This window comes from Rhincodon typus, chromosome 1, assembly GCF_021869965.1.
Source record: "Rhincodon typus isolate 14 chromosome 1, sRhiTyp1.1, whole genome shotgun sequence".
In the NCBI taxonomy this organism is placed as follows: Eukaryota; Metazoa; Chordata; class Chondrichthyes; order Orectolobiformes; family Rhincodontidae; genus Rhincodon; species Rhincodon typus.
In genome coordinates, this window is record NC_063332.1 from 55,742,560 (window position 1) to 55,759,512 (window position 16,953).

Consider the following 16,953-nt stretch of genomic DNA (forward strand, 5'->3'; position numbering starts at 1 on the left):
CTCACAAATAAATGGTTCAAGAAGATCTGGCACGTTCTTCTCCACTGCTCCCCTGACCAGTTTGTACATTCTGGCGCACCTTTTTAGCTACCACTGTGGTTTCCTTTAGCATTTCAGCAAAATTCACTGACTTAACCTATTTCTCCACATCCATCTTCCAAGGGCTTTTTCTAAAGCACCAACACTGCGACTTCATGTGGCCTACTTCATTACAGTGAAAACACCTGAGCTTTTTTACTTCTCTTTTCCCTTCAAGGCTTTCCTTCTCCCCCTGTGGTAAAGTATCTTTATTGTCTTCAATGAGACCTCCTTTTCCCATACCACCTGAGGAATTCTCTTTTCCCCAATTTCTATCCCTCAGTTTAAAATTGATGTCGGAAGCCAAACTTTGATTTATGAACTGACTCATTATCATCGTCCACTTCAGCTGCTAATCATGCAGTTTTAACTCGCTGCTCTTCCACATGAGTTCTCACTACTTCAGGAAGTGAATTTTTGAACTCCTCCAAAATAATTGTCTCTCTCAGAGCATCATATGTTTGATCTATTTTCCAAAGCCCTTATCCACCTCTCAAAATTACTTTGTTTGATCCTTTCAAACTCAATATATGTTTGACCAGGATCCCTCCTTAGATTCCTGAATTGCTGTCTGTAGGCTTCTGGCATCAGCTCAAGGACACTTAAGGAGGCATTTTTCACCTCCTCATACTCGCCAGATGCCTCCTCTGATAGCGATGCAAATACCTCAGTAGTTTGGACACATTTAAACAGATCCCCACCAGACCTTTAGCTACGATGGATTTGCTCATCATCACAATCCTCCTCACTAAGCCTTCCTTCTACCTTTACCTCCACCCTTTTTTGCCAACACTCTCCTGTAATTGCCAACTTCTGAAGTTCAAATTCTCTCTCTTTCTTTTTGCTGTGCTTCTAATTGTATTTCAGACTATTTCATTTCCTTTTCATGTTCAAGCTGCTTCATTTTTAAAGTATTTTAGCCATTTCTAAACATTGCGATGGCATTTCCAGCAATTTTACATGTCAAGCTATTGCTGCAATTATCTCCCCTTTCCTGACAGACCCAGGAAACCCTAACTCCAGCTTGCTTGCCAATTCCAAAAGCTTTGCCTTGGTCACTGTCGGTAAAATTCCAAAAAGTCACTTCTTTCACTCCCAGAAAATTCTTAGTGACCAAATTCAACACCCAAAACAAAAGATACCAAAACCTACCACTCACCACCTTTGAGTCTAAGAGTCTTAAACCCAACTTGGAATTGTCGATTTCGATCCCAACAAAAGCCCTCAATTTGTTATGGATCAGACCAGACCAGATCCCCTCAATATATCTAAAGAAGCTAGCCTAGGCCCTAATGTTTTCTTATTTTAAAGGTAGATGTGAAGCGCTTTGTTCCAGATGCAATGCGACTGATTAAACTACTCAGCATTAAGCAAAACACAATTTATTTAAACACTATTGTTAAAATACAAACAAAAGAATGAGGATTTTAGAATAACATGATTATTGTAAAACTTAACTGAATAATAGATACAGTGCCTATTACTAATTAACTGTTCCAATATAGTAACATCTCATAAACACAACCCTTGGCAAAAAGGTAAATTCAAACACAAATTCTCACATGCAGTTCTCCAATCCAGGAGGAAAAAAAAAATCAACAGAAAATTCAGAGGCAGTAGCAGGTAGGAGACATTCACTGAAGCCACCAACTGTTTTGAGACCCCAAAGGCTTCTGCTTAAAACTAAGCCTCAAAATAAAAAAAAACAAGAAAACCTGATCTGTGAGAGCTGGCTACACCCAGGGAGCTCCCATTGCTCCAACTTTCAAGAACACCCCAAGGCCTCACAAATTGTTTACTTTCTTAGAAAAAGCTTGGCATGTCTGCCTTATAACTTCTCTTCAGAAATGGACAAAATAACCTTTTAAAGTGACAGCATCATCATAGCATGTTCCAATAACAAAGAGTTGATGCCATACTTGCAGTGCAAATAGGAGGGCTTACCCAACTAACCATTTGGAACCTATGCAAATTTGCAATCCATAAAGTTGGTTCATGGATACAGCAAGTAATTAGGGCAATGATTAGAACGTTTTTGTTCGTTGTAATGAAGATGGAAGGTAAAAGTAGGGATATTTTACTGCAGCAGTGCATGGAGATGTATTTAATACTGTTTACAGTTTTGCACTTGTTTGAAAAAAATTGTTATAGTTGCTTTCAATGCAGTTCAGGTAAACTTCACTCAATTAATTCCTGGAATGAAGGACTGACATTATGACGAAAGTTTGAATGGATTTCAGAAGAATGAGAGTTGAACTTACTGAAACCTATAAGATCCTGAGGGGATTGTACAGAGTAGATAGCAGGAAGATGTTGGTCTTGAGGAGAAGGCTGAAACTAAGGGATGCAGTTTTAAAATACGAGGTCTCCAGGTTAAGTCAGGAATGAGGAAAAATGCTTTCTGTCTGATCATTGTTCGACTGCAATTCTCTTCCCCAGAAGACAGTGGAGGTTTGGTTTTTACATTTATTTAAGACTGAATTAGATTTTGATATTAAAGAGAACTGAAGATGGGATGCAGAAATGAAAGTGGAGCTGAGATCACCAGGATCTTATTGAGCAGTAGAGCAGATTTGAAGGGCCAAATAGCCCTTTCCAGAGACTTCAGCGTAACATGTAAATTATTGTTCTAGTGAAGCACTCAGGGAGTGCTGCTCTGTTTGAGTTGCCATCTTTTAGATATTAAACTGAAATCTTATCTGTCCTTTCCGATGAGTGCAAAAGATTCTATGAAAACCTTTTGAAGAGCCAGAGGAATTCTCTCTCGTATGAAGATTTATCCTTCAACCAACCTCACTAAAAAAACAGATTTACTGATCAATATCATATTGGTGTATTGCTACTTGTCAGAGATTGCATGTATAAGTTGTCTGCTGCATTTCCTACATTACAAAATTGACAACATTAATTTGCTGTGAAGCACACTCGGACTGTTTCAGAAATTAGAACATAAAAGTTATTTTTTCAGGTCTTTTTAAAGGCAACTTCTGGTTAATAGCGGACACTGGCAAATAAGATAATCTAAAAGGATGACAAGAGATGGACGAATATCCATGATCTCAAAGTGAATTTAAAAATGGCTCATTTTTGCTACAGTCTCAGTACATCAGGTGTAACATCATTTTTGCAGTTAGAAATGATGTTTGGCTCTAAAGGAGTGTTGTAATCTGTAAAATTTCATCAAATCAAAGTTAATGATTTGAACACATAATAGCCTTAACTTTCAAGTTTGAAGAGTTAAATGGTAACTGTTTTAGGAATTCATGAATCTCAAATAAGTGTCTAAAATAGTCAATGGTTATCACATGCTGAATTTCATAACTGAACAGCAAAGTCCTCACACAGCATTAGCCTCTCATTAACTATGTATGTAAAGGTGCTCAGTAGGACATGGCTGCTTGGCACTACAAGGTGACCATAACTTTTCAATGTACAATGGTAGAGTTGAGCAAACACTTTATCAAACAGGTTTTAAGCTGAATCTTGAAAGACATGAGAGATGTAGAGAGAAACAAAGGGGTTTGAGAGGGAAGTTTGGATTTAAAGGTCATGATGACTGAAATCAGGAGCTGACCACAGTGGCTTTGTTCTTCACATTGTTTAATTGAAGGAAATTTTGGCCCATCAAGTTGGAGCAGCACGCCCATTGGAGGCCCCCGCATACCATTCAGGTATTGCCTGTCTTCCTATGTTATGTCCATTCCAGCTACCCCAGCTTCACCCATCCCATTCAAATCAAAGGGCCTGCCAGACTGACCCTGGAAAGATCTACCCCCTACTAAATATAAAGTCTCATTTATGACCACCATTGCAGATGCAGTCCCTGCAGTGTCACCCACTTACACAGCCAATGAAATTACTGGCATCTCTTGGAGGTGGGGCATCCTTCCCTAATAATGGTGACAGGGCCAATAGAAGCCAGTAAATGACCTGAACACAGTTAAGTGGCTGTTGAGTGAGCTGGCACTCAGAGCAAAATGCAGGCCATTTTTCAGGTCAATAACCTATTATCAGAACTGGAAAAACGTAGAGATGGAACTGGTTTTGAGCAAGTACAAATCAAGTACATAAAGAAAAGGATGGTGCAGAGGGCCCTGAGTGAACAAAAAAATAGTGTTTATGATGATTAATAACTACTATCTTTTGTTAGAAGCAGTTCCCGATGATTTAACCACTTAACTCCAGACCAGATTCCATGTCTCTGAACAAGAAGATCTAGGTTCAAGTTCCATTTGCTTCAGAGACATGTCATAACAAATCTGAACAGGTTGATTAAAAATAAATACCTCTGAATCTGTCTTATATTTTCTTACCTGTCTGATTACAATTTCCTTTGCATTGTACCATCATCCCATTCATCATTTAACTATCCCTGTCCTCCACTCTTTTACAGACCTTCCCAGTTCTGATGCTAGCTGACATGTTGACAATCTTCAACATTTTCTGCCTGTATTTACGATTAATAGTATCTACAGTATTTTGCTATTGCCTTGTTTCCTTTAAGCTTCTGCTGTGACACAGTAATTGATAAGAAATATGTATTCCAAATATTAATTTACTTTGTTCCATTTCATAAACTATTATAATTCTTTAGCTGAGTATTACTAAATATCACATCACAATTCCAAGTTCTGAATTCCCCACTCTATTTATAAACTAAATTTGAACTGTTCTGTTTTTCTGATTTAACTTGAGAGTTTGCAATCCTGGCAATGTCACAATTGTCTTTATATTGACTAATTTTGCACACTCAATGAATAAGCAAGATGTTTATGGTAATATAGGCTACAAGAAAGAAAGAAAAATGCAGTTTATTTCTCTGGTCACAAAATTAATGTTTCCCAATCAGTCACCCCTTGAAAATTTTCAAAGTTTTTGTACACTGGAGAACTCTGCGATGAGTAGTTAGCTCTCGGCTTATACATAACACTCCCACCACCTTGAAGTGAGGAGACAACATCAACTACTTAGAGTCACATAGCGCTTTTAACATTGTAAACTCTTTCAAGGCATTTCACTGGAATATTATAAAACAAAGTTTGACACTGAAATTCATAGGAGATATTAATTGACATGACCAAAGGTTTGGCAAAGGCGCTGGGTTTTAAGGAGTGCCTTAACAGAAATTGCTGGAAAAGGTATTGCAGCATCTGTGGAGAGAAACCAGAGTTAATGTTTCGGGTCCAGTGACCCTTCCTCAGAAACAATAACACTTGGAAATGAATGTATAGACCATATAACTTCCAAATATAGGATCAGAATTAAGCCATTTGCCCCATCGGGTCTGCTTCGCCATTCAATCTTTACAGATATATTTCTCAATCTCATTCTCTTGCCTTCTCCTGTAACCCTTGAACCCCTAACCAATCAAGAAATATCTACCTCTGTCTTAAATACACTCAATGACTTGGCCTCCACAGACCTCTGTGGCAATGGGTTTCACAAATTAACCATCTGCTGTCTGAAGAAATTCTGCCTGATCTCACTTCTAAAGGGTTATCCCTTCACTCTGAGGCTGTGCTCTCGCATCTTAAACTCTGCTACTAGTGGAAACATCTTCTCCACACCCAGTCTATCCAGGTCTCCCTGTATTCTGTAAGTTTTAATCAGATTCCCTCTCATCCTTCTAAATTCCATTGAGTAAAGACCCTGAGTCCTCAACTGTTCCTCATTTGACAAGCCCTTCATTCTTGTCAACCTTCTCTGGATACTCTCCAATGTTACCATATCCTCTCTTAGATAAGGGGCCTAAAACTGCACCTAATATTCAAAATGTGGTCTGACTAGGACCTTATACAGCGTCAGGAGTACATCTCTGCTTTTGTATTCTGGCCCTCTTGAAATGAATGCTTACGTTGCATTTGCCTTCCTAACTGCCAAATGAACCAGCTCTTTAACCTTAACAGAATTTTGAACCGGGACTCCCAAGTCCCTTTGTGCTTCAAATTTCAAAAGCCTTTCCCCATTTCGAAAATAATCTCTGCCCAATTCTTCCATCCAAAGTGCATTAACTCACACTGCCCCACATTGTATTCTTTTTGCCACTTCTTTGCCCATTCTCCTAGCCTGTTCAAGTCCTTCTGCAGCCTCCCCACTTCATCAAATCTACCTGATCCTCCACCTATCTTTGTGTTATCTGCAACATTAGCAACAATGCCCTCAATTCCTTCATCCAGATATTAAAGCATAATGTGAGTAGTTATTGACCCAACACTGACCCCAATGGCACTCCACTAGATACTTGCTGTCATTCTGAAAAAGACCCCTTTATTCATTCTCTTTGCCTTCTGCCTGTCAGCCAAACCTCTATCCATCCTAGTACATTGCCCCTAACGTCATGGGCTCTTATCTTATTCAGCAGCCTTCTGTGTGGCATCTTGTCAAATGACAAGGAGCTCCATTTTGATGTATATAAGGTAAGTTTCACCAATTGGTGTAATTCAGACAGTGTTGCATTTTTCCCTTATGCTAGACAACTGAAGACAGCCACTAATGGTGAAGCATTTAAATTAAGGATAAAGTAAGTTGCCATATTTAGCATTGTTCCACCTGAATGTAGCAGATATATGCATATTTAACATAGGGAGTAAATAGAGGATCAAACTTAGAAGAAATTTATAAAAATGATGCAAAAAATATGGAGTAGCTGTATAGAAATGCCTTGAATTATTCGAGCATAAAATGGAATAATAAGGGAAGAACTTCCGGAGGTATTCAGTACGGTTCTGGCCCTTTGTATGTTTGTGGAAAAAGACATTAGTGAATCTGATTCTGGGGAATAAGATTGGTCAAATGTCAGTGGGGAATATTTCAGAGCAAATCATAGGTTAGCAACAGGAACGGACAATGCAGCAATCTACAGGGCTAATTTCAGTGGGGGACAATTCAACTGGCCCATGTAAATTAGAATTAAAGATGGGCCAGCAAAGCTGTAATGGAACAATGGCCTGCTGCTAAAGAGGAAATTATCTGTGTACAGTCAATGTGCACAGGGAGAGGCAGGGCAAGCAAAATGAGAACTGCCTGGATGACAAAAGTGAAGAGTCAGAAAAAGATTGCGTATGTGGGGTAGATAGTGCATGTGAGAACAAGCATGTCAATCTATTGTTCAGAGGGGATGTGAAAAGGTGATGTGAACAGTAACAAAGCAAGAATATTAGCAAAGATTAGCAACTAACATAAAAGAGAAGTGAAAAATCTTCTGTGGACATGTAAAAGAGACAATCTAACCACCATCCCTTGACATTCAATGGTGTTACCATCACTGAATCCCCCACTATCAACATCCTGGGGGTTACCATTGACCAGAAACTCAAGTGGACTCACCACATTAACAGAGTGGCTACAAGAGCAGGCCAGATGCTAGGAATGCTGCAGCAAGTAACTCATCTCCTGACTCCTCAAAGCCTGTCCAACACCTACAAGGCACAAGTCAGGAGTGTGATGGAACACTCCCCACTTGCCTGGATGAGTGCAGCCCCAATGACACTCCAGAAGCTTGACACCATCCAGGACAAAGCAGCCCGCTTGATTGGCACTACATCCACAAGCATTCACTCCCTCCACCACTGACGCTCAGTAGCAGCAGTGTGTACTATCTTCAAGATGCACTGCAGAAATTCACCAAAGATCCTCAGACAACACCTTCCAAACCCATGACCACTTCCATCTAGAAGGACAAGGGCAGCAGGTATATGGGAACACCATCACCTCCAAATTCCCCTCCGAGTCACTCACGATCCTGACTTGGAAATATATCGCTGTTCCTTCACTGTTGCTGGGTCAAAATCTTGGAATTCCCTCCCTAATAGCATTGTGGGTCAACCGACAGCAGGATGAATGCAACGGTTCAATAAGGCAGCTCACCACCACCTTCTCAAGGGCAACTAGGGATGGGCAAGAAATGCTGGCCAGCCAGTGATGCTCACATCCTACAAATGAATAGGAAAAAAAGGAGATTGAAAGAAAGGGCTAGGATAATTTGGAATCAAAAAGGGATTTATTTGTGTAGCCAGCTAGAGCACATGGCTGAAGTACTAAGTGCATTGCAGCTACCTTTTCCAAGGGAGAATGTTTTGTCAGAGCCATAGTGAAAGGGGAATTAGTTGAGACACTTGATGGACTAAAAACAAATGATGCAGAGAACGTATTAGAAAAGCTGGCTACATTTAAAAGCTAAATGAGTTGTATCTAAGGATAGGGAAGGAAGTAAATATGAAAATTATAGTGATACTTGTCATAATCTTCCAAATCCTTGAAATACAGGGGGAGTGCCAGCAGAATGCAGATGGCAAATGGCACAATCTTATTCAAGAAAAGATAAAACAACCAGCTCAGCTACTACAGACAGTTTAACCTCAGTGGTGGGAAACTTTTAGAAAGGACAATCTAGGAAACATTAACACAACTTGGACTATTGTGGATTAATTAAGGAAAGTCAGCAGGGAATTGTCAAGGGAAAATCATGTTTAATTAACTTGACCGAGTGTTTTTAAAAGGTAGCAGAGTGTTGATGAGTGTAATGCAGTTAATGTGGTAAACATGGACAGCACTTAATACCCTTCTGGAGGCAGGTTTTGAAGTGAAAAGGGTGTTTGATCAGGTATGACGGACCCTACCACCAACCTTTGATCAAAATTCAGGCAAGAGGGCTGGAAACCGACACCCTGGCCCATAGGATAATTAGTACTTTGAAGTATCTCCTCATGGGCCATATACTGACACTGCTGGTATCCTTTTGGCAATACGCTGGGGATTTGTCATCAGGATAGTCCATTTCTACTGTTTCTCAATCAGTCACGCTTTTAATACGTTCAAAGGTTTTTGCACACTGGAGAACTCTGCCATGAGAAGTGAGCCATTGGCTTGGGGGTAACACACTCACCAGCTCAAAATGAAGAGTCAACAACAACTTAATTCACGTTGGGCTTTTAACACCATGAGATCTTTCAGGCATTTCACAGAACATTATAAAACAAAGTTTGACACGGAGCTGCCTAAGGTGATATTAAGTCAGATGACCAAAAGTTTGGACCAATTGGGCTTGCTGGAAGCCAAATGAGTCATTGCCTAAACAATCAACCAGCGTCAGGAAGTGGAGGCTTTCCAAAATCCAGGAGCCTGCGCTTGCTTTGTTCTCTTTCCCCCATGTCCTGTAGCACATCCACATTCACCTCTGTTTGACCAATCCATCCTGCAGGCCTGAATGTATTCGCGATAGTGATGCTCCCATTGCCATTGCTCCCAGGGCATTATCTTTGCTCCCAGTAGTGCTCCCATTTGTGTAGAGTGTTTTTTTTTATATATATAAGTTCATGTGATTTAAGCATCACTGGCTAGGCCAGCTTTTATTACCCAGAGGGCAGTCAAGGGTCAACTATATTGCTATGGGTCAGAATTCATACTTAGGTCAGACCAGGTAAAGTTGACATATTTCCTTCCCTGAGGAGCATTTATGAACCACATGGGTCTTTATACCAATTGCAAATGGTTACACAGTTGTCATTTGGGCAACTTTTAATTGAAGATTTTACTGAGTTGAAATTTCACCATTTGCCAAGTTGCTTGGGGATTTGGATTCCAAACAGTTCTCCAAACATTGGACAAGACCCTTATATCACTCATTCATTAGTTCCACCAATGGACTTCTAAATAATATTTGATAAAAATTTCCCATTATTGGTTTGTCAGCAAAGATAAAGACCATGGAATAAAACAGAAAATTAAAAAATGAAGTTTGTTGAATTACAGAAACAAAATGGTAGTGAATGGTTGCTTCTTCAGACTGAAGGAAGCTACATTTAGGGAGAATTGCTAGGAGCCAGTATTCAGACATTGCTTTTCCATTAATAATCTCATCTTGAATATTCAAGGCCCAATTTGAAACAAATTACAGATGACCATGAACTTGGAAGTATTGTGAACAATAAGGAAGATAGTGATGGGCAACAAAACAAAATGGACAGGTGTAATAATGTACCATATCTATCAACATGCATGGGATTTGTTATGAAGGATAGATATTTTCTCATGTTACTTTGTAACTAACAACACTTACAAATGCTCAGCATGTAGCACATGACAGGACAACACAGTATTACAGGAAATGTGAAATATAGTCAGAAGATTTTGGAACTGTTCTGTGGGACAGGTGGCCTATATGGAGAGAATAAAACAGAGTCAATGCTTTTGGTCCACAATCTGCAGTAGTTATGACGAAAGTTCACTGACCTCTCTCTGCAGTAGTTCTGACAAACTATAACTGACCTCTGGTTTTCTCTGCACAGATGGAATGGATTATTAAACACTGCTGGAAGCCATGAGAGACACACTAATAATCTGCAAATTTGTGCTGACTCACCTTGGTGCTGCTGTTCTGAGATAGAAGAACTGGATTATATCAGAAACCTAATTGTTCATTTTCATCCATATTGAGAAAGATCACTTGTGAGACCAGAAATAACTAAATAAATTCACAGATATAATTATTTTCAAGTTGTTTCTTTGTGATTATGATGGTACATTTAGATGCTGCACTTCAGATAAACAGTTAAATGGAGCAGAATGCATTTTATTATCATAAGGAGAGTGTATAACAAAAAGTAAGGAACATAATAAGCCCTAAGGAAAAGTGATTTAAGTTGCTTGTATGACTGTTCCTAATGGTTTGGATCTCAATATCCGAAGGATATTGAACTCTCTGCAAACACATAGAATAATTGAATGCCAGTTGTCTGTCAGCTGTAGCACAGTTGGTAGCATATTTGATTTGAATTATGAAAGCTCTGGTTTCAAGTCCCACGCCTGAGCTTCAGCATGTAAATTAAAGTTAACACTCCTGCAAAGTATTGAAGGAGCATCCCACTGAAAACAGATCCAGTAGTTCTCCTGAAAAACCTCTGAATTCTCAATGGTTCCTGGATGGAATTGTGTCTATAAAGGTTCTAATAACAACGGCCTATTTTCATGACACGCATCTCCATGTGCCAGGACACTGACTGAAAGCCAAATTGAATTTTATTTTTTTTAATCCTTCAAGAACTAACCATTATTTGGGCAGAGATAACAAGGTGTAGAGCTGGATGAATACAACAGGCCAAGCATCTGAAGAAGGGTCTAGGCCCGAAACATCAGCTTTCCTGCTCCTCTGATGATGCTTGGCCTGCTGTGTTCATCCAGCTCTACTCCTTGTTATCTCAGATTCTCCAGCATCTGCAGTTCCTACTATCTCTGAAACATTATTTCGGCAGTGCATTTTTTCAAACTTATTCTCTGTAGAGATAGTTTTTCTTCATTTAATTCATGTGTGTTGGCATGTTGGAATTATATGGACAGATAAACATTTGTATTTTCCCGTTTTAAACAGATTCACATTGTTGCCAAATAGATCCTCTTTTTACAATAAATAATTTTGTTGCTTATTAAAGAAACCTGGTTAATTTCTCTCTAGTCTAAACATAATATAGATAAATTATATAAATGGCCATATTGGTAAATGGATAAACTTTGAAATTTATTTTGTGACCTGTGGAATAGTAGAACAGGAGAGTGGTAGTGCATATCTTTGACCTTAGTTGTAATAATGGCCATTATCATATTTCTGCTTGTCAGGGCTTGCTATGGGCAAATTTGGCTGCCTGTTTCCTGCAGTCCAACAATGGCTACATTTCAAAATTATTTCATTGCCTATGTCTGTTGGAGAACAGTGGTCATTAAACTTAGGCTGACTATGAAAAAGCACAAAGAGCAAACCAGAGAGAGAATTGTTCAACAGGGGAGAGCTCACTTCAATGGAGCTAGAATGGATTGGGTCCAATAAGTTGGAATCAATACATGGCAGGAGAAACAGTAACTGAACAATGGTTTATATTTAAAGAAAAGTGAGTTAGGGAACAGTCAAGGTACATTCCCACAAAGAGAAAAAGTAAAGTGAACAAATCCAGACTTCCCAGATGATGAATCAGATAAAGATAAAAATGAAGAAGAAAATGTAAAAGAAAAAAGTGTGCTTATGAGTAGATAAGAAAATAAAATATTGGCAGAAAGACTGAGAACGAAAGTACAGAGATTAAAGGTAAAAAAAAAAGCAAAGTAGAGGGGTATGGCCCTAAGCGTATTCCCTATTCAGTGACTCTTCAAGTGGTCACCCTGTCATCTGCCCCATGAACTCATCACATGTTGTTGAGGGGGGCTGGAGGAGGTAGGGGAGACCAGTGAGTGGGGTTTAAGAAAGTGAACTAAGTTTGGGTTATCCTTACATACTAGAATGACGCTGGAATCGAAAGCCAATCATGCTTTATCCAGCCCAGCCAGAGCTGTCTATAAATGATTAAACAAGTTATCCATGATATTAATTTAAATCTTAATCTGTTGGATTAAAGAAACAGAGAGGAACAGAGAATAGTAGAGGGATCAACTGTGATCAGAGAAAGTCATGGTTTTAGAGGGGACCATGACTTCAAGCTGAAAGTGAGAATGTTATTGAGTAAATCAGTAGCTGCAAAAAACGTTGTGGTAGAAGCAGGACCAAACTTAATTGGATTTGTGGAAAAGCTTGTGAATTTGGGAAGAATGTTTTACTGGGATGGACACAAAGGAAGTAGGGGTGACTACATCTCAAATACTCTGTAAGATCTAACCTTTACAGACTATTTGAGATGTAGCCTCAACAATGCCCTGTATAATTGAAGCATAACATCCTTACTTTTGTACTCAAACCCTCTCATACTAAAAGTTATAATTCCATTAACCTTCCTGCTTATGCACTATAGCTGCATACTAACATTTTTGACTTATGTACTAGAACACCTAGATCCCTCTGCACCTCAGAATTCAGCAGTTGTTCTCTGTTTTTACTCCATTTTTTCACTCTTCCTGCCAAAGTGAACAACTTCACATTTTTCATGGGTCATCTTTAAACTTGCTTTCCAATTATCTTTATGCCATATGCAAATTTAGCCATGCGACTGTAATCCTCTTGTCTAAGTCATTGACATACATTGTGATATGTTAAGGGCTGAGCACAAACCTCTGTGGGACCTCGCTTATCACATTCTGCCCTTCTGCAAAAGACGTGTTTGTGCATATGCCTTGTTTTGTCCCAGCCAGCCAATTCTCCATCTATGTTACCCTCACTCTGCCTTCCTACTTTGTGCAATAACCATGGAAACTCTGCCCTCCTACTTTGTGCAATAACCATGGAAGCTTGTCTAATGCCTTCTGGAAATCTAAATAAAATATATAAATGAACATCCCCTTTATGCATAACATACATTACTCATCCAAAGAAAGCTATAAAATTGGTTAAACAGAATTTCCTTTTCACAAAACCATGCTGATTTGCTTTGTGATTTTCTAAGTGCTCAGCTGTAATCTTCTTAATAATCAGTATTGTCTTTCCACTGACAGATGTCAAGCTAACTGGCTTGTAGTTTCCTGTTTTCTGTTTCCCATCCACGCTTTCCCCCTTCTCAAATATAAAGGTTATAACTGATATTTTCCAGTGGGTTGGAAACTTTCCAGAATGTAATGAACTTTTTGAAAATTAACACCAATGCACCTATTACCCCATTAAGAACCTCATTTTAGGTCCTAGGACAAAGTCCATTAGGATCCAAGCACTTATCAACCTGTAGCTCCATCAATTTGCTCAGCACAACTTCCTTCATGATTATTATTTCACCAAGTTCCTCTCCCTTGTTTCAACCTCCTGATTTATAGGTATTACTGAGATGATTTTGTGTCCTGCACAGTGAACACATTTATGATGATCCACTATCAACTCCTTATTTTTACCCTTTCAAAGACCAACATTTACTTTCATTATTCTTCCTTTATAGAAACTACTGCTAGCTGTTTTTACTTTTCTAGGTAGCTTCCTGTCATGGTCTAATTTATTTGTCCTGATGAACTTGATAGTCATTCTCTGCTATTGTTTATATTTTTACCACAGACCTGACCTGCTACTCACCTTTTTGAAACTACATGAATCTTTGTTAAATGTAATACTCTCCTTATCTTCTTCAGTTAACTGCATATGATGGGTCCTCCCCATAGAATTTTTCTTCAGAGTAGGAATATACTTATTCCAATTGTTTTGAAACATGTCATTAAATGTTCACTGTTGCATCTCCACTGATCTACAGGCTACTGTCCCATTCACTTTGGCTTTTATAGTTTCCCTTCATAAAGCTTAAAATACCAACCTTACATTCACTCTTTCCTATTATTACCAATGTGATTTCTGTAGTTTATCTGTAGATTAAATTCATTCATAATTATGCCATTTCCTGATCACTGGGAATGCACTGCCTGGGACAGTGGTGGAGGAGGATTCCATAGGAGGTTTCAAAAAAAAAGCTAGAAATATATTTGAAAGACATGAAGTTAGAGGGCTACGGAGATAGGACTGGAGAGTGGGACTAGCTGGGTAGCCCTTTTGAGAGAGAGGTATGATGGGTCAACTGGTCTCCTTCTGTATTGTAAAATTCTATATTTCTTTGTGTAAACTCCATCCAACAATAGTTACTGTTAAGGGGTCTGTAGACGACTTCCACATGTAGATTTTTTCCTCTACTATTCCTCATTGTCACCAAACCAATTCTAGATCCTGATCTCCTTTCCCAGAGTAATCTCTAATTCTCACAACAATGCCATCTCTGATTAGGAGTATTACCTGTATTTACCAGTTTCCTATTGTTTTTGAATGTCATATTCCCCTCTGTATTCAAAACCCAATCCTTGACATCCTTCAGTTATGTCTCCATAAGGGCCATCAGATCATGTTTATTTAACTCAATGAGGTCTATCAATTCATTTACTTTGTTATGAACGCAACATAGATGAAATAACAGATCCTTTAGTTATTTTGTTATCTTTGTAACACCTAGTCTTGACTTCTTTTTCTTTCAGTCCATTTTCTGACCTTCATTTTTCACGTTAGTATTTTGTTCTCCTGCCTTGATGCTATTCCTTGATATATATATAGATAAATAGAAGACAGGTGTAGGTGTAGGATTTGGTACATTCACCCAGCTTGATCTCTCACTTCGCTTGCTATGCAGTTCATGAGATTGCCAGTCCCATTTCTGATTCAGGTATAGATCTTCCCAATATTACAGCTCCCATCTCCCCAATGCTGGTGCCAATATCTCATGAAGTAAAACCAACTTCTCCCACTCCAGTCTTTAAAGAATGCATTCACTTCTCTAACATTATTCATCTCATGCTGAGTTGCGCATGGTTGATGTAGTATCCCAGAAATGTTTAGCTTTGATGTTCTTTAGTGCTGCTTTATAAGTTAGTGTCTAACTTATCATACGCCTTCAACAGAACCTCTTTATCAGTACCACCTACGCTGTTGGTACTGATGTGAAATATGAGCTCTGGATTTTTGCTCTGCTGCTGTAAATTCTTCTCCAGCACAGAGTAGATATCCTGAAATCCAGTGATGGGGCAGGTATCATGGCTGCCTGGATTTGCACCGTTGGCTGTACAGAACAGTGTCAATCCCCCTCACTATACTGTCACTTACTAGCATTACATTTCTTCTTTACCACACCCCCTTCCTCCTTCAGTGGGTTCCTGTACTATGGTGCTATGATCAGTTAGCTCATCCTCCCTGCAACACTCACACTCAGTGAAACAAATTGAGAAAAACTTGAACCTATTGGACAATTGCAAAGGCAGAGGTTCTTGTGCTCATGCCCACCTTTTTGTCACTAGAAGACCCCATCCTAAGAGGTGTGTCTGCCTCCTGGAATAAATTGTCCAGGTAACATTCCCCCTGGAGTGACACAGTGTCTGCAGCCCTATCTTACAGCTCAATAACACGAAACTGAAGCTCTTGCAGTTGTAAGTACTTACTGCAGACACGTTTGCCCTGGATCAAATAGGTATCCAGAAGATAGTAGGAACTGCAGATGCTGGAGAATCTGAGATAACAAGGTGTAGAGCTGGATGAACACAGCAGGCCAAGCAGCATCAGAGGAACATGAAGGCTGACGTTTCGGGCCTTTCTGATGAAGGGTCTAGGCCCGAAACGTCAGCCTTCCTTCTCCTATGATGCTGCTTGGCCTGCTGTGTTCATCCAGCTCTACACCTTGTTATCTCAGGTATCCAGAAGATCCCATATTCTACACAGCACATCTCCTGACCTGCCATCTGTAATATGTATTAATTAATCAATAAATGTTAATTACTTTATTCATAACTAATACAGCCCACACCTTCCACTATTTAAAAAGGGAGAAAGAGAAAAAATACAGAGAAATGTTTGGGGTTGATGGGACTTGGCAGCATGAATTAGAAGTTGGCTAGAAGATAGGAAACAAAGAATGGTGATAGATAGGCATTTCTCAGATTGGAGAGGAGTTGAAAGTAGTGTTCCCAGGGACTGGTGTCAGAACCCTTGCTTTTTCTGATTTATATAAACGATTTGGAGATGGTTGTTGAGGGCAGAGTCTCTAACTACTAAGCTAAGAAGAATAGTGAAATGTAAGGATGATGCTGAGAGACTTCAGGGGGACACTGACAAGTTGCCCAAATGGACCTGGCAGATGAATTTCAATGCAGAGAAATGTGAGGTAATGCATTTTGGTGGGAGAAACATGGACAGAAAATTCAGGAGTGGAGGGACCTCGGGGTTCACATGAATGATTCTCTGAAGGTGGCCAGGCAAGTTGAAAGTGTTGTTAAGAAGGCTTATAGGATAAATAGGTTTATAAGTAGAAGCATAGAATATAAAAGCAAGGAAGTGATGCTAGACCTCTACAAATCATTTCTCGGACCACATTTGCTTATTGTGTTCGGTTCTGGGCACCTTATTTAAGGAAGGATACTGGAACTCTGGAAAGAGTTCAAAGGAGACTTACTAGA